This window comes from Crinia signifera, chromosome 4 (assembly GCF_055691185.1).
Source record: "Crinia signifera chromosome 4, ASM5569118v1, whole genome shotgun sequence".
Classification (NCBI taxonomy): Eukaryota; Metazoa; Chordata; class Amphibia; order Anura; family Myobatrachidae; genus Crinia; species Crinia signifera.
In genome coordinates this window covers 94,487,244-94,506,608 of record NC_139220.1, presented here as the reverse complement: position 1 = coordinate 94,506,608, position 19,365 = coordinate 94,487,244, and positions in this window count along the sequence as shown.

Sequence of the window (19,365 nt, the reverse complement as noted above, 5' to 3'; positions counted from 1 at the left end):
AAAGGGGGCGTGGCCGCGAGTTGCGGCCGGGAAGAGGCGAGCTGCAGCCGGCAGCTCGTCACTTCCGGGCTGTTCTCGGCAGAACAAGCCCGACAGCTTGTGATGTCGGGCTTGTTCTGCCGAGATACCCTGCTCAATGCTGTCGGGGAAGACAGCATTGAATAGGGCCCGGCGGGCATCTCCTCGATGGGAGGTGCTCGCCGGAGATTGAATATCCCCCTACATATGTTTAACAAGTTCAGGAGTTTGTTGTTTTTGTATATTATTTGGTAAGTCGTGATAATGTATTCTAGTCGTTTGTATTATTTCTAAATAGTTTTCTGCTTCATTTACTTATCTATGGAAAAGAAATATAATATTATATAATAGCATTCAAAACTTATGTACCTAAACATAGATTTTACTGTGTGTGATAAGTGAATAATAAATCATTCCTCCATTACCCCTTGTCTTTAAGAACTGAGAACCGTAAATGTCGTAATATTTTAAAATAAGAGGATTATTTATTTATTTATTCTTCTCTCAACATGCAAGCAAGTTAAGCTTGTTATTTTGCTCAATAGGTTAGGACAGATAACTATTAGTTATCTGACATACTGGACTGAACTTGCATTGTTGAACAAGCCAGTTCTTCAGGGCTTGCAATGTTACAGAATAATCTCTTTGCATAGTATTTGTTGTCCATCATTAATGTAGAAACATTATTTTCACTGCCAAACTGTCATTTTTACAATGGCCACAAGAGGGAGCTTAGCATTTACCATTTAGATCATTTTTGAGATGAAACACAACTTTTACTTATGAGAGTAAACTTAAAAAGAATTCTGACTTAGTTTCTGTATTTCATGTTCTTCAGGGAAGATTTGTATTTGTTTAACAATATAATAATGCACTTAATTTAGTAATGGGGCTAAAAACAACTTAATAATGGACTAATGTTTACATTAAAACATGTAAAGTTGTCTAAATTTATTTACATATTATTAGGATTTATTATGACTTTTCAAATTTGTTTTTGAGGGAATTAAGAATTCCACAGGACTAAATAACTTATTATGACTTCAGCTCTCTTAAGATACCAATTTGAGGAAGGAGAAAGTTGTTAAAATGTCAAATGTTTCGAAATATTCTTAAAAGCAGAGCTGTGCAGTTCAGTTGTTTTAGTAATCCGTGCCCACCCAAATTTTGCAGATACGAACCAAAAGTCTTCCAAAATGAATCCTGATCTACCAGCAATTTGAAATTTAAATTTGTAATCCAAATTTGGGGTTTTGGAATTAGTACCAAAACAAAAATTCAGGACACATCTCTTCTTAAAAATCTAGGCCAGGTCTCAAAAGAAAAATGAAAACGTCCACCAAAACTCTAATTTCATAGGTTTCAGGTTTTTTTTATTTTTTATTTATTCTTTATTTCATTTTGTATATAAAAGACATAACAAAGGAGAGATATTACTAAATTTATTATAACTCCTTCTCTGACAAGTATAAAAACATCTAATATAATTCATAATAAGCAATAATCAATCATTAATATTTAATGATACATTCCAAACAAATACATACAAGACAAAACAGACATAGAGGATCCAATCATTTAGCTCTTTTAGCTTTATTGTGTTTTATTGTATTTCCTTTTTTGTTTAAGGGGTTTGTATGCTTCAGGGTACATTCACCACTAGTTTATTATCTCTCCCCTAAGCCTTTCCTAAGAGATGGATTCAAATTTCCATATTCTCTCATGTCTCTCTAAAAAGGGCCCACAGTTGCCAATTTTTAACTGCTTTAAATTTGTGTCTTATGTTCTCCATTTTATAATACTAGTTAATCTTGCGAGTCACCATATGTATACTTGGAGTATGTTCATACTTCCATAATTGAGCAATACAGGTTTTAGCAGCCATTAATATGTGTAAAAATATAAATTTCTGTGTCTGTATGAGATCTAGGTGGAATGGGTTGAGCAAAGTCATCTGTGGAGTAAGCTTGACTCTGATCCCACACACTTTTCAATTTTGTCCCATAAGAGACATAATTTTTGTCAGGACCAGAACGTATGAATCATATCTCCCACCTCCTCCCTACATCTCCAACATATATCAGTTGAATTTAGGCAGGCTCTATATATCTTAACCGGTGTCCAATACATATGATAGTAAATTTTTGCCTGTCTTTCTATATATGTGGATGATCTGAAGGGTTTATGTGTCAGATCAAACATCTGGGCCCATGCTTCCCTGTCCATTGAGAAATCCAAATCTTCCTCCCATTTCCTTTGCCATTTGGTCTTTTCTAAGTTTTTTATATCTCGATTTTCCTTATATAATAACAAGATATCCCCTTTTTCCCCAAGGTATTTAAATGGGTAAAGATTTTGGTCTAGGTCTCACACAGATGGAGCGCCCTCCGCCGGTGCCCTCATGATCCCCTCTCAACAGAAGAGAGGATATCATGTGGGCGCCAGCGTTATGTGAGAGGCGCTCACTAGGCTTCACAGGAGCTTAGGTGTAGCAGCGCTGGGCTGCCACGGAGTCAGTGTAGGATGCTGAAAATGTACATTACAGAAGTAAGGCAGCTGGCGAGCTGCCAGGATTCAAATAGGTGCTACGCTGATAACGTAGCTTAGAGAAGTAAGGCAGTTTGGCAAGCTGCCAAGATTCATAGCTAGAGCGGCACGCGCTGCCACCGTGAAACTAAACAAGTACCAAGATTTGGTACTTGTATACTATCACGGCTCCCATCGCATGCCACATGTAATGGCATGCGATGCGATGTGATTTTACTGGGTTTTTAATGCATTTCTGTGATGCCATTTTTCACAAAAATCATGGACGTGTTCAAATCATGTAAAATGCACCCCAAATGGCATTTTTCACACTGTATCACCCCCACTATCAACTCCAACCCGAAGCGTGGCGAGCGCAGCGAGCCCGCGAGGGGCGGCGGTACGCATCCTATGACCTTTTCATACCCCCACTATCCACGTCAGCGTGGAGTTGAGAATAGAAAGTGTGGTGAGCGCAGCAAGCCACCGAGCCCGAAGCGCGGCCAGCGCAGTGAGCCCCGCAAGGGGCCGCGGATACCTTCACAGGTATCCGTGTCCCCTCGCGGGCTTCACAGGTATCCGCGTCCCCTCGTGGGCTTCACAGGTATCCGCGTCCACTCGCTGCGCTCGCCACAATTTCTATTCTCAACTCCACGCCGAAGTGGATAGTGGGGGTATGAAAAGGTCGTAGGACGCGTACCGCCGCCCCTCGTGGGCTCGCTGCGCTCGCCACGCTTCGGGTTGGCGTTGATAGTGGGGGTGATACAGTGTGAAAAATGACATTTGGGGTGCATTTTACATGATTTGATTTTTGTGAAAAATGGCATCACATCGCATGCGATCACATGCGATGCGATTTTTCCCTGTACGATGCCCATCGTGGGAGCCTTGATAGTATACAAGTACCCAAGATTCTTTCTGGTATACTCCTTAATGCCAGGGGATCTTTTGGGAAGGCCTCTATCCAGTGACTGATTTGGAGGAACTTATAGAAGTCACACTTCTATAACTTCTCACTCAGTTGGGAGAAGGACATGAGATCCTGATCATCAAAAAGGCCTTTTAAGAATTGAATACTCCTCTGCCTCCACCCCCATCCCCCCCCCCCCCCCCCCAGTTTCAAATCAGGGATGATATTTGAATAGCCTGTGTGGAGAGAGACAGAAGAGGTCTACAGAATACCCTCCAATTCTTCCATCCTCCTGTCCCCTTTCAGGGTAGCCCTGTCGGCTTTCAATATTGAATCATTTAGACTCCCCGGGAGGCAAATTAAATCCTGAAAGTTAATTTCGCTAGCCATGGCTTCCTCCAATCTTGCACTCGGATTTAATTTCTCTATAGGGAGCATTCCCTTATCTGGTCGATCAAGCAAGCTCATCGCTATAGCTCCAGATTTGGTACATCCACCCCACCCTTTTATTTTTACATATTCAAGTATATTCTTGCCAACTTGGGCCTCTTATTTTTCCATATATAAGTACTCAGTACCTTATTAAATCTTTGTAACCAGAACAGTAACGTTCTGGGTATAGCTCTGAACAGGTATAAAATTTTAGGTAGAAAGAACATTTTGATCATTGCGATCCGACCCACCCATGACACTTCATGATACATCCAATCCATCATCTGGGAGACATCATCTGCGTAAAGCAGGATTTTATGTTACTTTACGTAATTGAAGTGTTTTGTTTGTTTGGGCAGTCACTAAACACCCTTTTTCTGTGCATACTGGAGGTTGGGCAGCCTAAGTAAAGCAAAGATACTTTGTTTAAGGTGCTAAATATCTCCTTTTTTCCCTGTCAATGGGAGTGATTATGTTTGACTCGCGAAGCAGCATAAATTCACTGCTTAGTGAGCCAACTAACGCTGCCTGCAGGGTGAGCGAGCAAATGACCGCCCCCATGGCAGTCCGAACATCCCAGCCAATTTACAAATGGATGTTTTGCATAAACATCCATTCGCACTGGGGCATACAGGTGCAAAATCATTTGATGGTTGCCAAACATCAAATGATTTTTCCTGTTTGCAAATATGTCAGTCTTGACTGACCTATATTTGCAGTATCCGGTCCAAGAACAGGGGAGGTGGCTGATGTGCTGTGTGGTCAGCTGACCACCGCCAGCAGGTAGCTTCCTGCCTGCGTATGCATGGCATTTGCCCAGCATTTTCCTTGGTGCAGCTACCATTTCTGTGGGTATGCCCAGGAAATGCTCTCTGTCCCCCTGAGAATGCCCCCTGCCCACCTCCATACCACCCCCTCTGTGAGAGCCTGCTAATTTGTACATTGTCTTTAAAAATATTTTCCCCCATTCTATTGATGGCTACTGTATTAAACTAAGTTACGATAGAGGTATCAATAATATTTGAGTAATTATTTTAAGCCTTACCAGATATCATAACGTTGTTTCACTTTGGTACAATGAGTTGACTCATAATCATTGGATCACCAGAAAAGGGTTTTCTTTTCTTCTGACAGGAGCAGTTGCAGAAGAAACTGAAGCAGGAGACTTTGCAATGCCATGTCCCACTTCAGCTGATCACTTGCTCACAAGGAGATATTTGCATCTCTTAATATCTATGTCAGTTGGAAAGACACTGCATATGAATTAAACCTAGGTGCAAGCATGTTTGACAAAAATGAGTGATCTAATTAAACCCTTTGGTCCTGACAAAGTGAATAAAAAACTTCATAAATAAGTCCAACATACTGTGTTCAGTTCTGGAGGCCATATCTCCAGAAGAATATAAATACATTAGAGACTGTACAAAGAAGGGCAACTAAAATGGTGCATGGCCTACATCACAAAACGTACCAGGAAAGACTAAAAGATCCTAATATGTATACTTTGGAGCAGAGAAGGGAAAGGGGGGACATGATAGAAACTTTCAAATATATCAAGGGTTTTAACATAGTACAGGAGGGATATTTTCTTCAAAGGAAAAGACGCAATAGAACACAAGGACATGCACTGAAACTGGAGGGAGGTAGGTTCAGGGAAATGTTAGAAAGAATAACTTCACAGAAAGGGTAGTAGATAAGTGGAATAGCCTCCCATCAGAGGTGGTAGAGGTTAAGACAGTAGAACAATTTAAACATGCTTGGGATAGGCATATAAATATCCTTACAAAGAAATAAGGATTAAAAAGGGTTGAGATTACCTGAAGGGTAAAAAAAAGGGCAGACTAGATGGGCCAAATGGTTCTTATCTGCCATCAAATTCTATGTTTCTATATGTCTATGTTTATGCACCTGCTGATCATCTATAGTGGCCAAATAGCTGGCTGTGGTGATCAGGGCATTGTTGATTGCAGTGGTTGCTGCTGGACATCCTCTTCCTGTGAATGAACACACCTGTATATTTAAGACTCACCTGCAGTGCACATGGTTTTGTCCATCTAAGAAGGAATTTGTCAGAAAGAGTGAACAAAAATAACCCCCTTAGTTCTATTTTACAGCCATCACTATTGCTTAATAATATATTATGTGATTCTCATTCTATATTAAAGCTTTTTCTCATATATGGAAATAGTTGCCAGCATTTATATAAACTTTACTTTAAATGCTTTCAATCAGCTATTGCTTTATGGTACCACCTAGTGGTCAATATTGCCAAACACACTGTTTGGCAATCCCTGGGTTTTATGACTTTGCTATATACAGCTAAGATCTGCAATGTTTTCTTCCCTACTTAGGCTACTCTGTATCTCCTGCAGGGGCTGCCCATGGGATGTACCCATTGGAAAAGTGTTCCCCCTTACCCTTTTTCTCTCTGCTTCCAGTGGATGTTCTTAATTAATTACAAGGTGTGTAACCTAGCAAGGAAAAAAGTTGTGGCCTAGCAGGAAAAAAAATGACTTACATCACATTTTTGCAACCTGCACGACCAGACATTGGTCACCACAGGAAACAATAAAACTACCAAAATAAACCTGAAGGCAGTGGGTGATACCAGAGTGATGGATACAGTGGCATGAAGGTTATAAGGAGGGACAGGGAGCTGGAGACAAATATTAAAGTTTACTCACCTTATCTTATTATGTGCCAAGCAACAGCATCAGCCATCTGGGAGCTATAGATGGAGCAATATCCCTCACCCTTGTCACCCTTCAGCCTGCTCTCTATCACACTGATTCCCTTCCTCACCCTGCTCTCTATCACAATGACACACTCCCTCACCATGTGCCCTGTGCTCTATCACACTGATGCACTTCCTCGCCATGCTGCCTGTGCTATATCACACTGATGCCCTCCATCACCCTGCGGCCTGCGCTCTATCAAACTGCCAAGCTACTTCACCCCATGTCCAGCGCTCTTTCACACTGACTTGCTTCCTCACACCATGTTCTGTGTTCTATCACACTGATGCCCTCCCTCACCCTGCGGCCTGTGTTCTATCATACTGACACACTACCTCACCCCATGATCAGCGCTCTATCACACTGACCTGCTTCATCTCCCTGTGACCTGCGTTCTATCATATTGACACCCTACAGTCTGCGCTCTATCACACTGACACCCTACCTAACCTTATCACACTAACATGCTCCCTTAATCTAACCCTCCCTCCCCCACCCTAACGCTAACCCACTTCACATACTTCAGTTCACAAGAAAAATACACAGGATTCTCTCCACTTACTCTTACCTTAAGAACAGAGGGAGTCTCATTTGCTGGGCGGGACCTGGATGTGGAGCTGCCTCTCCTCTCTCTCCCTTACAGCAGCAGCAATGTGAGCACTCCCATGTAGCTCCGCCCATCCCAAACTCCCGTGTAGCTCTCCCTCCCTCCAAGTGCTCCTCCAGGGTAGCTCTGCCTCCTCCCTCCAGACCCAGGTGGCGCTGGATCCACTTAGCCATGGTGGAGTCAACAGGAGCATTGTTAAGCCACTGCTCCCACTCCAGTCACAGACTCTGTAAGAGTCGTGTCAATTGCTGTGCAACAGCAGGAAAAGCCATGTCCCCCTTTAAAAACGGACCTTCTTGAATGGTGGCAGAGTTATTTAGGAATTTCAATCCCTACATGGAGGGCAAGTTTAACAGCTTGTTTACTCTTTTTGATACAGACCTAGTTTCTTTGCATGCCCAATCCTCTTGTCCAGCTTTTCTAATCCAAATACAAAGTGACTCTACAGCAGTATCATTCATGCCCATACCTCCTCTTGGAGATGCTAGTGACCACTTTTGCTGTCCCTAAATTAAGGGGGAGCCCTGTCATGCACTTCTTTGTAGTACATGGCTTACCTAGTGGGTTGAGGCCTATTACTGGTGCACATTACAAATTACTCACCCAAGTGCGCCCCCCCCCCCCCCATACACACACACCTTCTCACCATTTTTATTTTTGCTTATATTCAATTAAACATCTGTAATCTGCTAAGGCCTCAACTTCATTTATATTGCAGCTTACCACCCTAGCAGTGCTGGCAATTGTTGGCAGAGGCAGCTGTGGCTCTCACAGGATTTTCTTTTCCCGAAGCCCCTGAATGGGTAATGCTGGCAATCCCAGCAGACACTGCTGCTCCCACAGTTCCCAGGAAAGATCTCATGAGATCTTGCTCAGCCCCAGCTCCAGCGGCACCAGGAAGTGCTCTCACTCCAGCAATGAACCCACCGGAACCTAGCACCCCAGGCTGCAGCCTCATCAGCCTATTGGTTAATCAGGCCCTGTCCCCACCATCCCATGATGTTGCTCAACTGCCTGTGGGATTATTGCATGCTATGTGGAAGGCTTACTTTGTTTCTTGAAGTTCTTGGTCAGGTCCCATAGCTAATGGGATGCAGACATTGTTCGTCAGGAGACATATCGTAACCCCCACTGTGTATATTCTACCTCAATTCCAGGGTTTCATAAGGATAGTCACATGATCTGTTGCTCCATTATCTCTGTTCTTTTGTTTAAACAATGTCAAAACCATGTATATGATTTAGCCCATGACACTTGATACCCAACATTCACATTGGTTTAATATGTTTCTGTTCTGGTTTTGCAATTTTATAGACACTAAATTTACTAAGATGGGAGTTCTATTTCACAAGGGATGTTGCTTTGGGCAACCAATCAGGATCCACTTCTTATTTACTTCTAGAATATAATATATTGTATCTGATTGGCTGGCCATAGCAACATCCCATCTGAAATAGAAATCCCATCTGAAATAGAAATCCCATCTTAGTAAATTCCCCCCTAATTGCGATAATAGACCTGCTTAGATAACATAATTTGAACAATTATTTTTTTTGGTGTATTGCAATATACTGTACTATCAATGATGATTCTTTTTTCTCTATCACACACTATGGGGATATTCAATCCTGGATTCCAATTGTCAGAACGTTGTGACAGTTGGAACCCTGTCCCATTTTCAGTCAGCTCGCCAGTTTATTGCCGGGCAGAATTCAGTGTTCCACCTGTCGAGCAGCAAAAAGGGGGCGTGTCAGCGATAACAGCCGTGTTGAGATCTGGCCGTGAACTCGACTATCCATAGCCGTTTACGGCAAAAAGAAAAAGGACCCAACTGGTTTTAAAGTCGAGTCTGTGTGTCGAGCTGCCTCTTCGATGCTGTTACAAATGATAGCATTAAATAGGCGCCCGCTGCTATTTCCCCTGTCGGAAATAGTGTCGGGGATTGAATACCCCCCCCCCCGTATCCTATAGTATGTTATGTGTCATATGTTGTTTCACTATACATATGAATTTCTTCTCTGCAATGTGTGTTTTAATTGCTGATTCAGTAATTTATATTGATGTATATGCTGATACAAACAAATACACCTTTGGCTGAACTTAAATAACAGATAATACTCAAGCATACACGTCCGGAAACAGAAATCTTGGGGCCCTGGACACTGATGTCTCTGGGGCCCCCCAATACCATCCCAATTGAGCAGCATTTTTTTTTTATATTGGATACTGAATGTGTTTTTTTATTATAAAAAAAAACACAATTATGCACTGTAATGTATTTAATTATTATGCAATGTAATAAAAATATGCCACACTACTGCTGAGCACAGTGGGCCATATTAGCACCTGCACGTTGATATTACATTTACATTGCATAGTAAATATTTATCTGTTTAATTCTTATAATAAATAACTGGCTGTTCTAAATGAGTGAGTTAGAGCACTTACACTGTCACTATTGACAGTGCACCTCCCTGCTACCACCAGAGCTGCTATCCAGGCTCCAGGTTCCAGTCCACACTGCCTGTGTTTCTTGCTCCTCCTAGGAGGATAGACCATTACCACTGCAGGGACAGAACAGTCAAGGGCAGGTAATTATTGAAACCACCCTGCATGCTACCCACCACTGGTTGCTCGCAGGGTGATTGATACCCTGTGGCCATTTGGGGGCTGTAACCGTGCATTATTTGGGAGTTCCCCAGAAAACGCAGGCATTGGGAGGGAGAGCCGCTGATGATGTCCTTCTCCCCCACAGCACTTTGTCCAGAGGGGAAATCATTAGATGGTGAGTTATTGCGAATGGTTTCCCATGATTGTGCATGGCTGCTAATGCATTCGCAACAGCCATGCACATAGGCAGGAGAAGTGAGGTCGGCAAGGTAGCGTTTACCTGATCACTTTCCTCCATACACATGCAGTCCAACAATCAGTTCTTAATCAGGCCTCATTGTGCAGTGCATCATGCGATGTCACTTAACTCAGTGACCAGGCTTAGAGAGGTTACTATAGAGGCATCCAAGTAAGTTCTCTTACAAGAATTCCAGTGTGTAGCAAGCGCCTTTATAAATCATTGCGAGTGCACCCTGTGACCCCCCCCCGGCGGCCGGCTCCTTTATACATCATTGCGAGTGTACCCTGTGACAACACCCCCCCCCCCCCCCCCCCCCCCCGCCGGCACTGACCGTGCAAACCCAGGAATCTACTATCATTTGTTTGTGAAACAGGGCATTAGATTGCTTTAGAGATGTGCAGGCTCTGATTTACTCTGATTTCAAAGCAGGTTCTTATTGGCTATCAACTGTCAACAACTGTCATGTGATTTGGGATAGCCAATAAGATCCTGCTTTGAAATCCGAGTAAATCGGAGTAAATCAGAACCTGCTCATCTGTAGATTACTTAAACTTGTCCCCAAAATAGACATTTCAAACACACAACCTTTTTCTAGCATGATTGGAATGTGTCACACCTAAAAAATCCCTAAGCCAACATTACAGATATATTATTACAATAAATGCCTCATTAGAAATGTTTGATTAATTGAATCCACCTCTGATGTGGGTAGTGTGCGTAGGGGGCTCAAGATGTGTGATATTCTAGCTGGTAAATTGCTGCTGTTACCTTCAGGGAACCGTGCCATCATTTTTGCGGTTAATGTTAACAGTGTTTAATTAAGTTCCCTTGTGGCATTATTTTGGGATTCCATCATGCATCTCTATATGCAGATGTCATGGAACCGGTTATATGATTCCATCATTCTAAGGAATGATTTGTGAAACTGATTGTATCATCCCTAATTTGTTCCACTGTGTAAGCTACACAGGTCACTTCTGTAAGTGCTGACAGGCTGTGGTTGCGTCTGTCCTGACATTGTTATGGTAATTAAATGGTCCACTTGAGCTCTCAGCAGGATTAGCTGCTGTGTGTTGAAGTCCAACATAGGTTGACTCAATAAATTAGTGGACTGAGTATGTCATGTTTTTGACAATTGATGATATTTTTAATTAACATATTATTGTGTTATTATAGTAAAAACACATTTCTAATTTCACACTGCCATAAATATAATAAGTATTAGATTATGGGCCAAATGTAATAGGCTGAGAGTTTCAGAAAGTGAGAGATTTTGGGAGAGTTTTCCCATGTTTTTTAAAGCGGCAATCAATTGCATGGCAAAATCAACCTGGTTTTGCAGTGTACTTGATTGCTGCTTTAAAAAAAGTCTATGTGATGTTGAAGCCATCCTACTAATGAAAACCACATCCATTCTAAAACTGCAGAATATTATTTTTTCATTTTCATATCTCTAGTAAAAAGGCAACAAAATAAATAAGTATTATATGTAAGCACTCGAACAGGACTGCAGCCCCCAGTAAAATCCACCCACCTTACTAAGCCTTAGTAAAGCCAGATACGGGACTGCCAGTCCAGACTGCAATAGACAGAGCTGCATCTGTGTCCTGCATGTTGATGTTGATCATATCTGGTAGTATTAAGGCTGTTCATACTTAAGGTAATCTGCCTGGTAGGCTGAAACTCCACCATTCTGCTGTGACATTTTAGCCTACTTGGCCATCTTTGTTCTCACTTGGGGTAAATTTTCTAAGATGGGAGTTCTATTGAAGATGTGATGTTATCCATAGCAACCAACCAGATTCCACTTCTGATGTAATTACACCTTCTGATTGGTTGCTCATACCAACATCCCATCTTCAATAGAACTCCCATCGGTACTTGTGTATTATCTGGGCGCCCGATTTTTTCATCGCATGTTAAAAAATCGCGTCGCATCGCATACAATCATATCGCATGCGATGCGATGCGATTGGACCCGATTTTTAATCGTACAAGCACCCAGATGCCTGATTCCTATGTTAAATGCCCCCCTGACCCGATTTTTGATTGTACACCCACCTTGATGGGTGATTACTATGTTAAATGGCCCCCCATTGTTAACGCCACCCCACTATCAACGGCAACTCGAAGCGTGGTGAGCGCAGCGAGCCTGCGTGGGGCGGCAGTACGCGTCCTCCAACCTTTTCATACCTCCACTATCCACGTCGGTGTGGAGTCGACATTATATAGTATGGCGAGCGCAGCGAGCTACCGAGCCAAAAGTGTGGCTAGCGGACGCGGAATACATGTGAAGTAATAAGGGTCCGCTCGCCACGCTTCGGGCTCCGTGGCTGCGCTCGCCACACTATATAAAATCAACTCCACACCGACTTGGATAGTGGGGGTATGAAAAGGTCGGAGGACGCGTACCGCCGCCCCTCGCGGGCTCGATGCACTCGCCACGCTTCGGGTTTGCCGTTGATACTGGGGTGGCGTTAACAATGGGGGGGGGGGGCATTTCACATAGTAATCAACCATCAGGGTGGGTGTACAATAAAAAATCGGGTCTGGGGGTGCATTTAACATTGTAATCAGGCATCAGGGTGCCTGTACAATGTCATATTGGGTATAATCGCCTCGCATCGATGCGATGGTACCTGATTTTGAGCCTTTCCCGGGAGGAGTGTACAATTTTAATATCGCGTCGCATCCCATGCCTTAACTAGTGGCATGCAATGCGATATATCCGGCACCCAGATAATACACAAGTACCCTCCCACCTTAGTATATAAACCCCTTGGCGTATCATACATGAAAAAAAAGATTGTACATTCTGGACCAGCACAAAGGTTCCAACACAACATTTTGTTGCTCATCACTATGCCCTTTACAAGCAACATACTCAACAAACACTTTAAACCCTACATGAAAAACACCAACCCCCCCCCCCCCCCCACACACACACACACACACACACACAGACTCTAAACACACACTACAGATGCATAGAAGTACTGGACTATACAGCGCTTTCACTGGACTGGACTAGTATATATACAGCAGACAGCACTATGGCCCAGATGTATCAAGCTTCAAAAAGTGATAAAATGGAGAGTGATAAACAGCCAGCCAATCAACACCTACCTGTCATGTTACAGGCTGGGTTTGAAAAATAACAGGTGGGAGCTGATTGGCTGGTTGTTCATCACTCTCCATTTTATCACTTTTGAAGCTTGATACATCTGGCCCTATGACTGGACAAGACAGCACCATCACTGGACTGGACGGCGGGGCGGCACGCAGTTAGGCAGGTGGCCAGGACATGCTGCCTCTTTACTCTCCTAGACTGGATTGAAGATGGCGTCCGGCTGCCCGACAATTTAAAAAATGGATACCCATGATCAGAGTCTGGGTGGGAATTCCCGAACAGACTCGGAAAGCGGTTTGCACATCCCTAGTATGGAGTGAGAGGTTGTGAACTGCATAAAGACTGCACATGGGCCCCTTTCTTTGTTAAAACACATCTGTATAAGCTTTACAGGTCTTGCATGCTGAGTGCATAATCCAAGTGTATGCATGGTAGCAGAACAAGTAACCATCTCTAAACATGTATTTGATAAACACTCTGCTTGTGACGCAACAGTTTGTGCTGCAGACAGCAACTATTTCATCACTCTGCTTGCAAATGGTTTTCATACCAACACTTATGACTGTTAAACCAACAACAGATTGTAAAACATTATTGTTTAAAATTAGGCCTCAGGGTTGCAAAATTATTTCTGAATAACTTTCAGAATCATAATACCATATGTAACCAAAGTTTGCCAGTTTTCATATTTGCAATAAAATAAGTCTTACTTTTATTAACAGAAAATGTGCACTTTAATTTGGTGGTGAATATTTTATCCAGAACAAGAAATTTATGAGCCTGCAACACTGTTGTAGTTATCACACCATTTGGCATTTGTAGAACTTTTTAAAGTTCAATCTGTAGTTTGCGGCTTCTTAATGATTACATTTTACCCTATGATGCATTTCATGGTCTTAAAAAATATTTCCTAAATTTCAAATTGTTCAATAGATCTGTTCAGCAGTAAAAAAACAGATTTGAATGTTACAATTATTTATACTTGGAGAAGTATGATGTAATTGAATATATATTGATTTTACATTGCTTGTGCACAAGAAGTCATGGGAGGCTGTGTGAGGGGGCAGTGGATGTTTTTTTTTTCATATATGCATTGGGCCCTTGCATGGCTCACCTCCCATAATGTCATCTTCATAGTGCGCCCAACATGGCTACCTCATCTGGTACATTTGTGGATGGGTTGAAAAATATATGGACCTGGTGATATTGTTGGGACCCTATTCTGAGCGTTAGGACACTGCAGTCACCCCATTTTGTGTCATCACTATTAGGGGTAGGCTATTCCATCCTGGATAACCCATTGAAGTTATTATCCCAAAAACCTTTACCAACCCTGCATTATGCTTACTATGAGCTCAAGGTTTTCATTTAATGTCTGTGTGGCTGTATTACTTAAGCCGGTACTACTGTATGTGCATTGTTTTTATGTCCATAAAGGGCCTTGAGTCCTGTTGGAGAAATTAAATGATTATTATTATATTAATTATCATCATCATTAGACAAGGTTCCCAAGGCTAACCCACTGTGTTTCAGTGTATCATAGCCTCCATTTTATTAGTATTTTACATTCAGAGCGAGATGTACTAAGCCATGGGTCTTCAACCTATGGCCCCCCAGATGTTGTGAAACTACAAGTTCCAACATGCATTGCCACATTTTTTCCTATAAGAGCATGCCAAAACTGTCAGGGCATGCTGGGACATGTAGTTCCACAACATCTGGAGGGCCACAGGTTGAAGACATGTGTACTAAGCCTTGAAAAGTGATAAAATGGAGAGTGAAAACCCACCAACCAATCAACACCTACCTGTCATTTTCCAAACCCAGCCTGTGACATGGCAGGTAGGAGCTGATTGGCTGGTGTTTTATCACTCTCCATTTTTTTCTCTTTTCAAGCTTAGTACATCTGGCCCTATGTCTATGAATGGGATAGTAATAGTATAATAATGTGGTATTTAAAATAACTTGATTATGTATTTACAGGTGAACATGTGTCATTATTGGTCAGTGTCGGTCCATTATAATCACTTGGAAAGCATAATGCTCATTCCGACAAGGACTCTCATACAAAACATTTACTGCTTTCTTTGTATCTTTACTTCATAACCTTCTCCATTTCCTTTTTATTTTTCTTGAACATTATTATTTGACTGTAATATCTTGATCCTTACAAATTAAGTGACAAGTAACATAAAAATGCCAAACACTGTAAAACGAGATGTTCATATTTAAAAGTCAATTTGGCAACAGAAATCACTTTCCTTTGAAGTTAATCACAAAGTGAAGTTTTGGACTCTCATTTGTATATACAGTCACGCCAACCATACTTCCTTAGTGTTCACACCAATCAAACTAATCAGGGCTTATTTAAATCGAGTAATAGTATTAATGTATTTAATGCAATGTTCCATCACTTTTTATTGTAGTTGTTCTATAACATTTCACATTTCTGTAATTAAAAAAAAAAGATAATATATTCCTACTACAAAAAAAGGTTTTTACTTTGTATGTAGGGATCAGGGCACCCGTTACAGCCACCCCCTTTGCCCAATTGTGTTATTTTTAATCGGTTATAAGGCCTTATTTAATGATTGACAACTTAATATAAAAACAAAACAGGCATTAACTATGACATTTTGCTTTATTTTTAATAATGTATCTATATTTACTAAGTAGGAGAACATATTGAGGCAGTCTCTGCATGCCCTATGTGTTTCTATTCTGAAGATAGAATATAATACAGTAAAACAGAAATATTATGTAGTTACATTTTGGGCCGACAGTACTAAACCAAGCATCCAAGTGCTGCCTCCCAACAAGTGTTGCCCAAAAGCACATGACAAACGTTCATAATGAAAAATCCACCAAAGAAGCAAAGCTGGGTTTTCTGAGTGGTGACAAGTAGTTGACTATTGAGAGACCTGAAAATGGTCCATCTTATGTGCATGTTATGGGAGAGTCGGGCCGAGAGGGCACTGTATACTGTCATTCTGAGGCATGGCTTAGCGTGAAAGACAAGGTCACTGGGAGCCCCCATTTACAACACTCTGGAGATGTGGTCAGCATTCCTGACCTGGGCTGCTTTTGAAGACAGTCTACCTGCATTTCTAGCTCCTCCTCATTGACAGGACCCAGGCAATACATGAGAATGTCACAGTCTAGCACCCGACTCCATGTCTGGCTTTTTGGTGTCAGCACCTCCAAAAGCGACACATGGGTGTGGCCTATACACCTCTTGTGATGCATCGGGTTGGGAGGCTGTTGCTGAAATGTACAAAGGGCCTAATTTAGACATGACAGCTAATTAGAGAATTCACAAACTGAGTGATTACCAAACGACTTCACATGCGTGGGGAGAATAAGTAACAGAAAATGCGTATTGATAGTAAACTTAATGCCCTCGCAGTTTTAATGACAAGAAGCCGGCATGTAGGGGTGGTTATTGGCCCTTTTTTGGGAGTGTCAGAAATATGCAGGCGTGCCCTGGTGTTTTGAGGAGGGTCTGTGATGTCAGTGATGACCATTTCCATCCTGACCATGTCAAAGATTAGTGGAAGCGTCCGACTTACTCACAATTGTACAGTAAGCAAAAACTCTTTGATGTTCAGGAATTGTATATGGCGATTAGCGATTTATTTGCAATTCTCTCGCAAATTAGCTAGCTTCTCTCTGACTGGGTGGCAGCTTTCTCCTCGCAGTACACTGGGAATTTTCACATTAGTGACCGGGTCTGATTTAGGCCCCCAGGTGCTTGATCGCTCATATTGTAGACAATACTCATATTGAACATTTGCACCTGGTGCATGTTTCAATGGTACTTTGGATTGTGGTATATAAAAATGCAACACACTTTATTACATTATTTAAAGATACTAAAAGAAGACACCGCAGACATTGTACATTCAATAGTATACTTATATACCAAGAGAAGAACTGATACTAGTATTAAAATAATTTCAATTATAGGGCAGCACGGATGGTTTAATGGTTAGCATTACTGCCCTACAGCACTGACATCATGGGTTTGATTCCCACCATGGCCCTAACTGTGCAGAGTTTGTATATTCTCCCCGTGTTTGCGCGGCTTTCCTCCAGGTACTCCGGTTTCCTACCACAATCCAAAATATACTGGTAGGTTAATTGGATCCCAACAAAAAATAACCCTAGAATTATTGTGTGTGCATGTATATGTATTAGGGACTATAGTTTGTAAGCTGCACTGTGGTAGGGACTGCTGTGAATGTTTAACTATGGTGACAAGGATCGCAAACACAGGGAATCAGATGAAGACTTTTGGTGTTTATTCTGAACAGCAGGTCACAGCATAGCAGGTTAAATCCATATGCAGTTGGTAATACAGGCAGTAGTATAAAGGCACTCTCAGCATAGCAGACTGTTGAAAGGCTCCAATGGTCCCCATGAACAAATCCAACCATCAAGAGCAAGGCGACTCTGCCCTGGAAACCCCAGGTGATTCTGAGTTCACACCTGGGATTCTGTTACTGCTTTCAAAACCTGGTCTGGATTTTCCACACTACTTTCATGTGGGAAGATGCTGTCTCTGCCACATTATTCTCTGTACAGCGCTGTAGACTATATGTGTGCACTATATAAATAACTGTTTATGTAAATAATACATACTGTAAATAAACTTGTAGATTTGACAATGGCAGTATAAATACAAAGCAATGATAACAAAGCATTCAGGGACTCTCTATGTGCTGTATGTGTAGATGTGGTCAAGGATAACTTTCCTGTATCTAAAATAGCTCATCCTTAACTCTTCCAGGAAAACATGAAATAGAACAGTATTGCGCTTGCAGACAAACAAGTTTCACTACTGACAATAACTCAATTACACGAAAATTTCTCAAAGCAAACACTTAGTGGCACAGCCTAACTGGGACAACATGAATTCTCCATCATTATATTAACAAGGTGACAAACATCACAGAACATACCCAGTGCTTTGTTTCTTACATCTATAGAGACATTAGCTATAGAGATCATGGGAAACACCCTGAGGCTCCCATTTACAGGTGAATTAAGATGAAAGGACAGTGCTGGAAGCCACAGACCCCCTGCATTGCCGCATCAATGACTTACATTTCAGTAGTGATGTTCAGTGAGAGGAAACTTCTACTTGTTTTCTTTTTGTGATGTCAAAGGTTAACATGACATTTGGAACCTCTATAAAGATTATACTGTAGGCATCATAAATAAGCTGGTTTCACCATCATTAGATACATTTACAAAATATCTTTACAAAATTGTAAACTATACTGTATACAGTATGTCCTGAATACAATAAATGTTTTATTTTCTTAGTACGAAAAACAATGTAAGATAGTTTGTGTGGACAAATTCCATTGTGAAACAACATTTTTACCATATCCATTAAAATCTGACCTCTAGTCCCATTTATCTATTTGAGTTACTTCAACAGACATACAGTATATGTGATTGTTGTGAACAGGAAACCACACACAAACACACACATACATATTGTATGTGTCTCCATAACTAGCCTGATGCAGCTTGCAAACTCAAAATGAGTGGTACTTGTTCCTGGCTTACCAGAATGTGAGCAGGATGCGTCACACCTGGATACCATATATCCCATCCCTTATTGGGTACATATCAGCATTTATAAAACTGGTACTGTATGTACCTAGAAATTTAACAACAATAAAAAATGACAGCTCTCTTGTCTTGAAGATCTGTACTTTGCAATAGAAGGACTTCCATATTTATGGTATATGGCATTGCCGCCCAGTTCTAAGCTCTGAAATGTTTTTCTTTATGGAGCTTGGTGCATATGGGAATGAATGGGGAGCTGTGGGACTTGGAGGCAGCCCAAGCATCTCTCGTCCCTGAGATGTGCTGTGAGGGCTGACCAGGGTGCTGGGCGTATACACAGATGCTACTTCTGGGAAGGGTTCTGGGGGACCCCTCTGCTGGTTGCAATTATACTGAGTAGCTCATAGGATAAAATGGGCTACCGCCATTTTTAGATGCTTCACATTCCAAATATTGGTAAATATGTCAGCATCTCATCATAGAAACCTATGCTTTGCTGTGGTCAATCTTACATTCATTCAGGGGAAACAAAATGTAATCCTGAAAATGGGTATTTTCAGGCAAATGGAAAATATG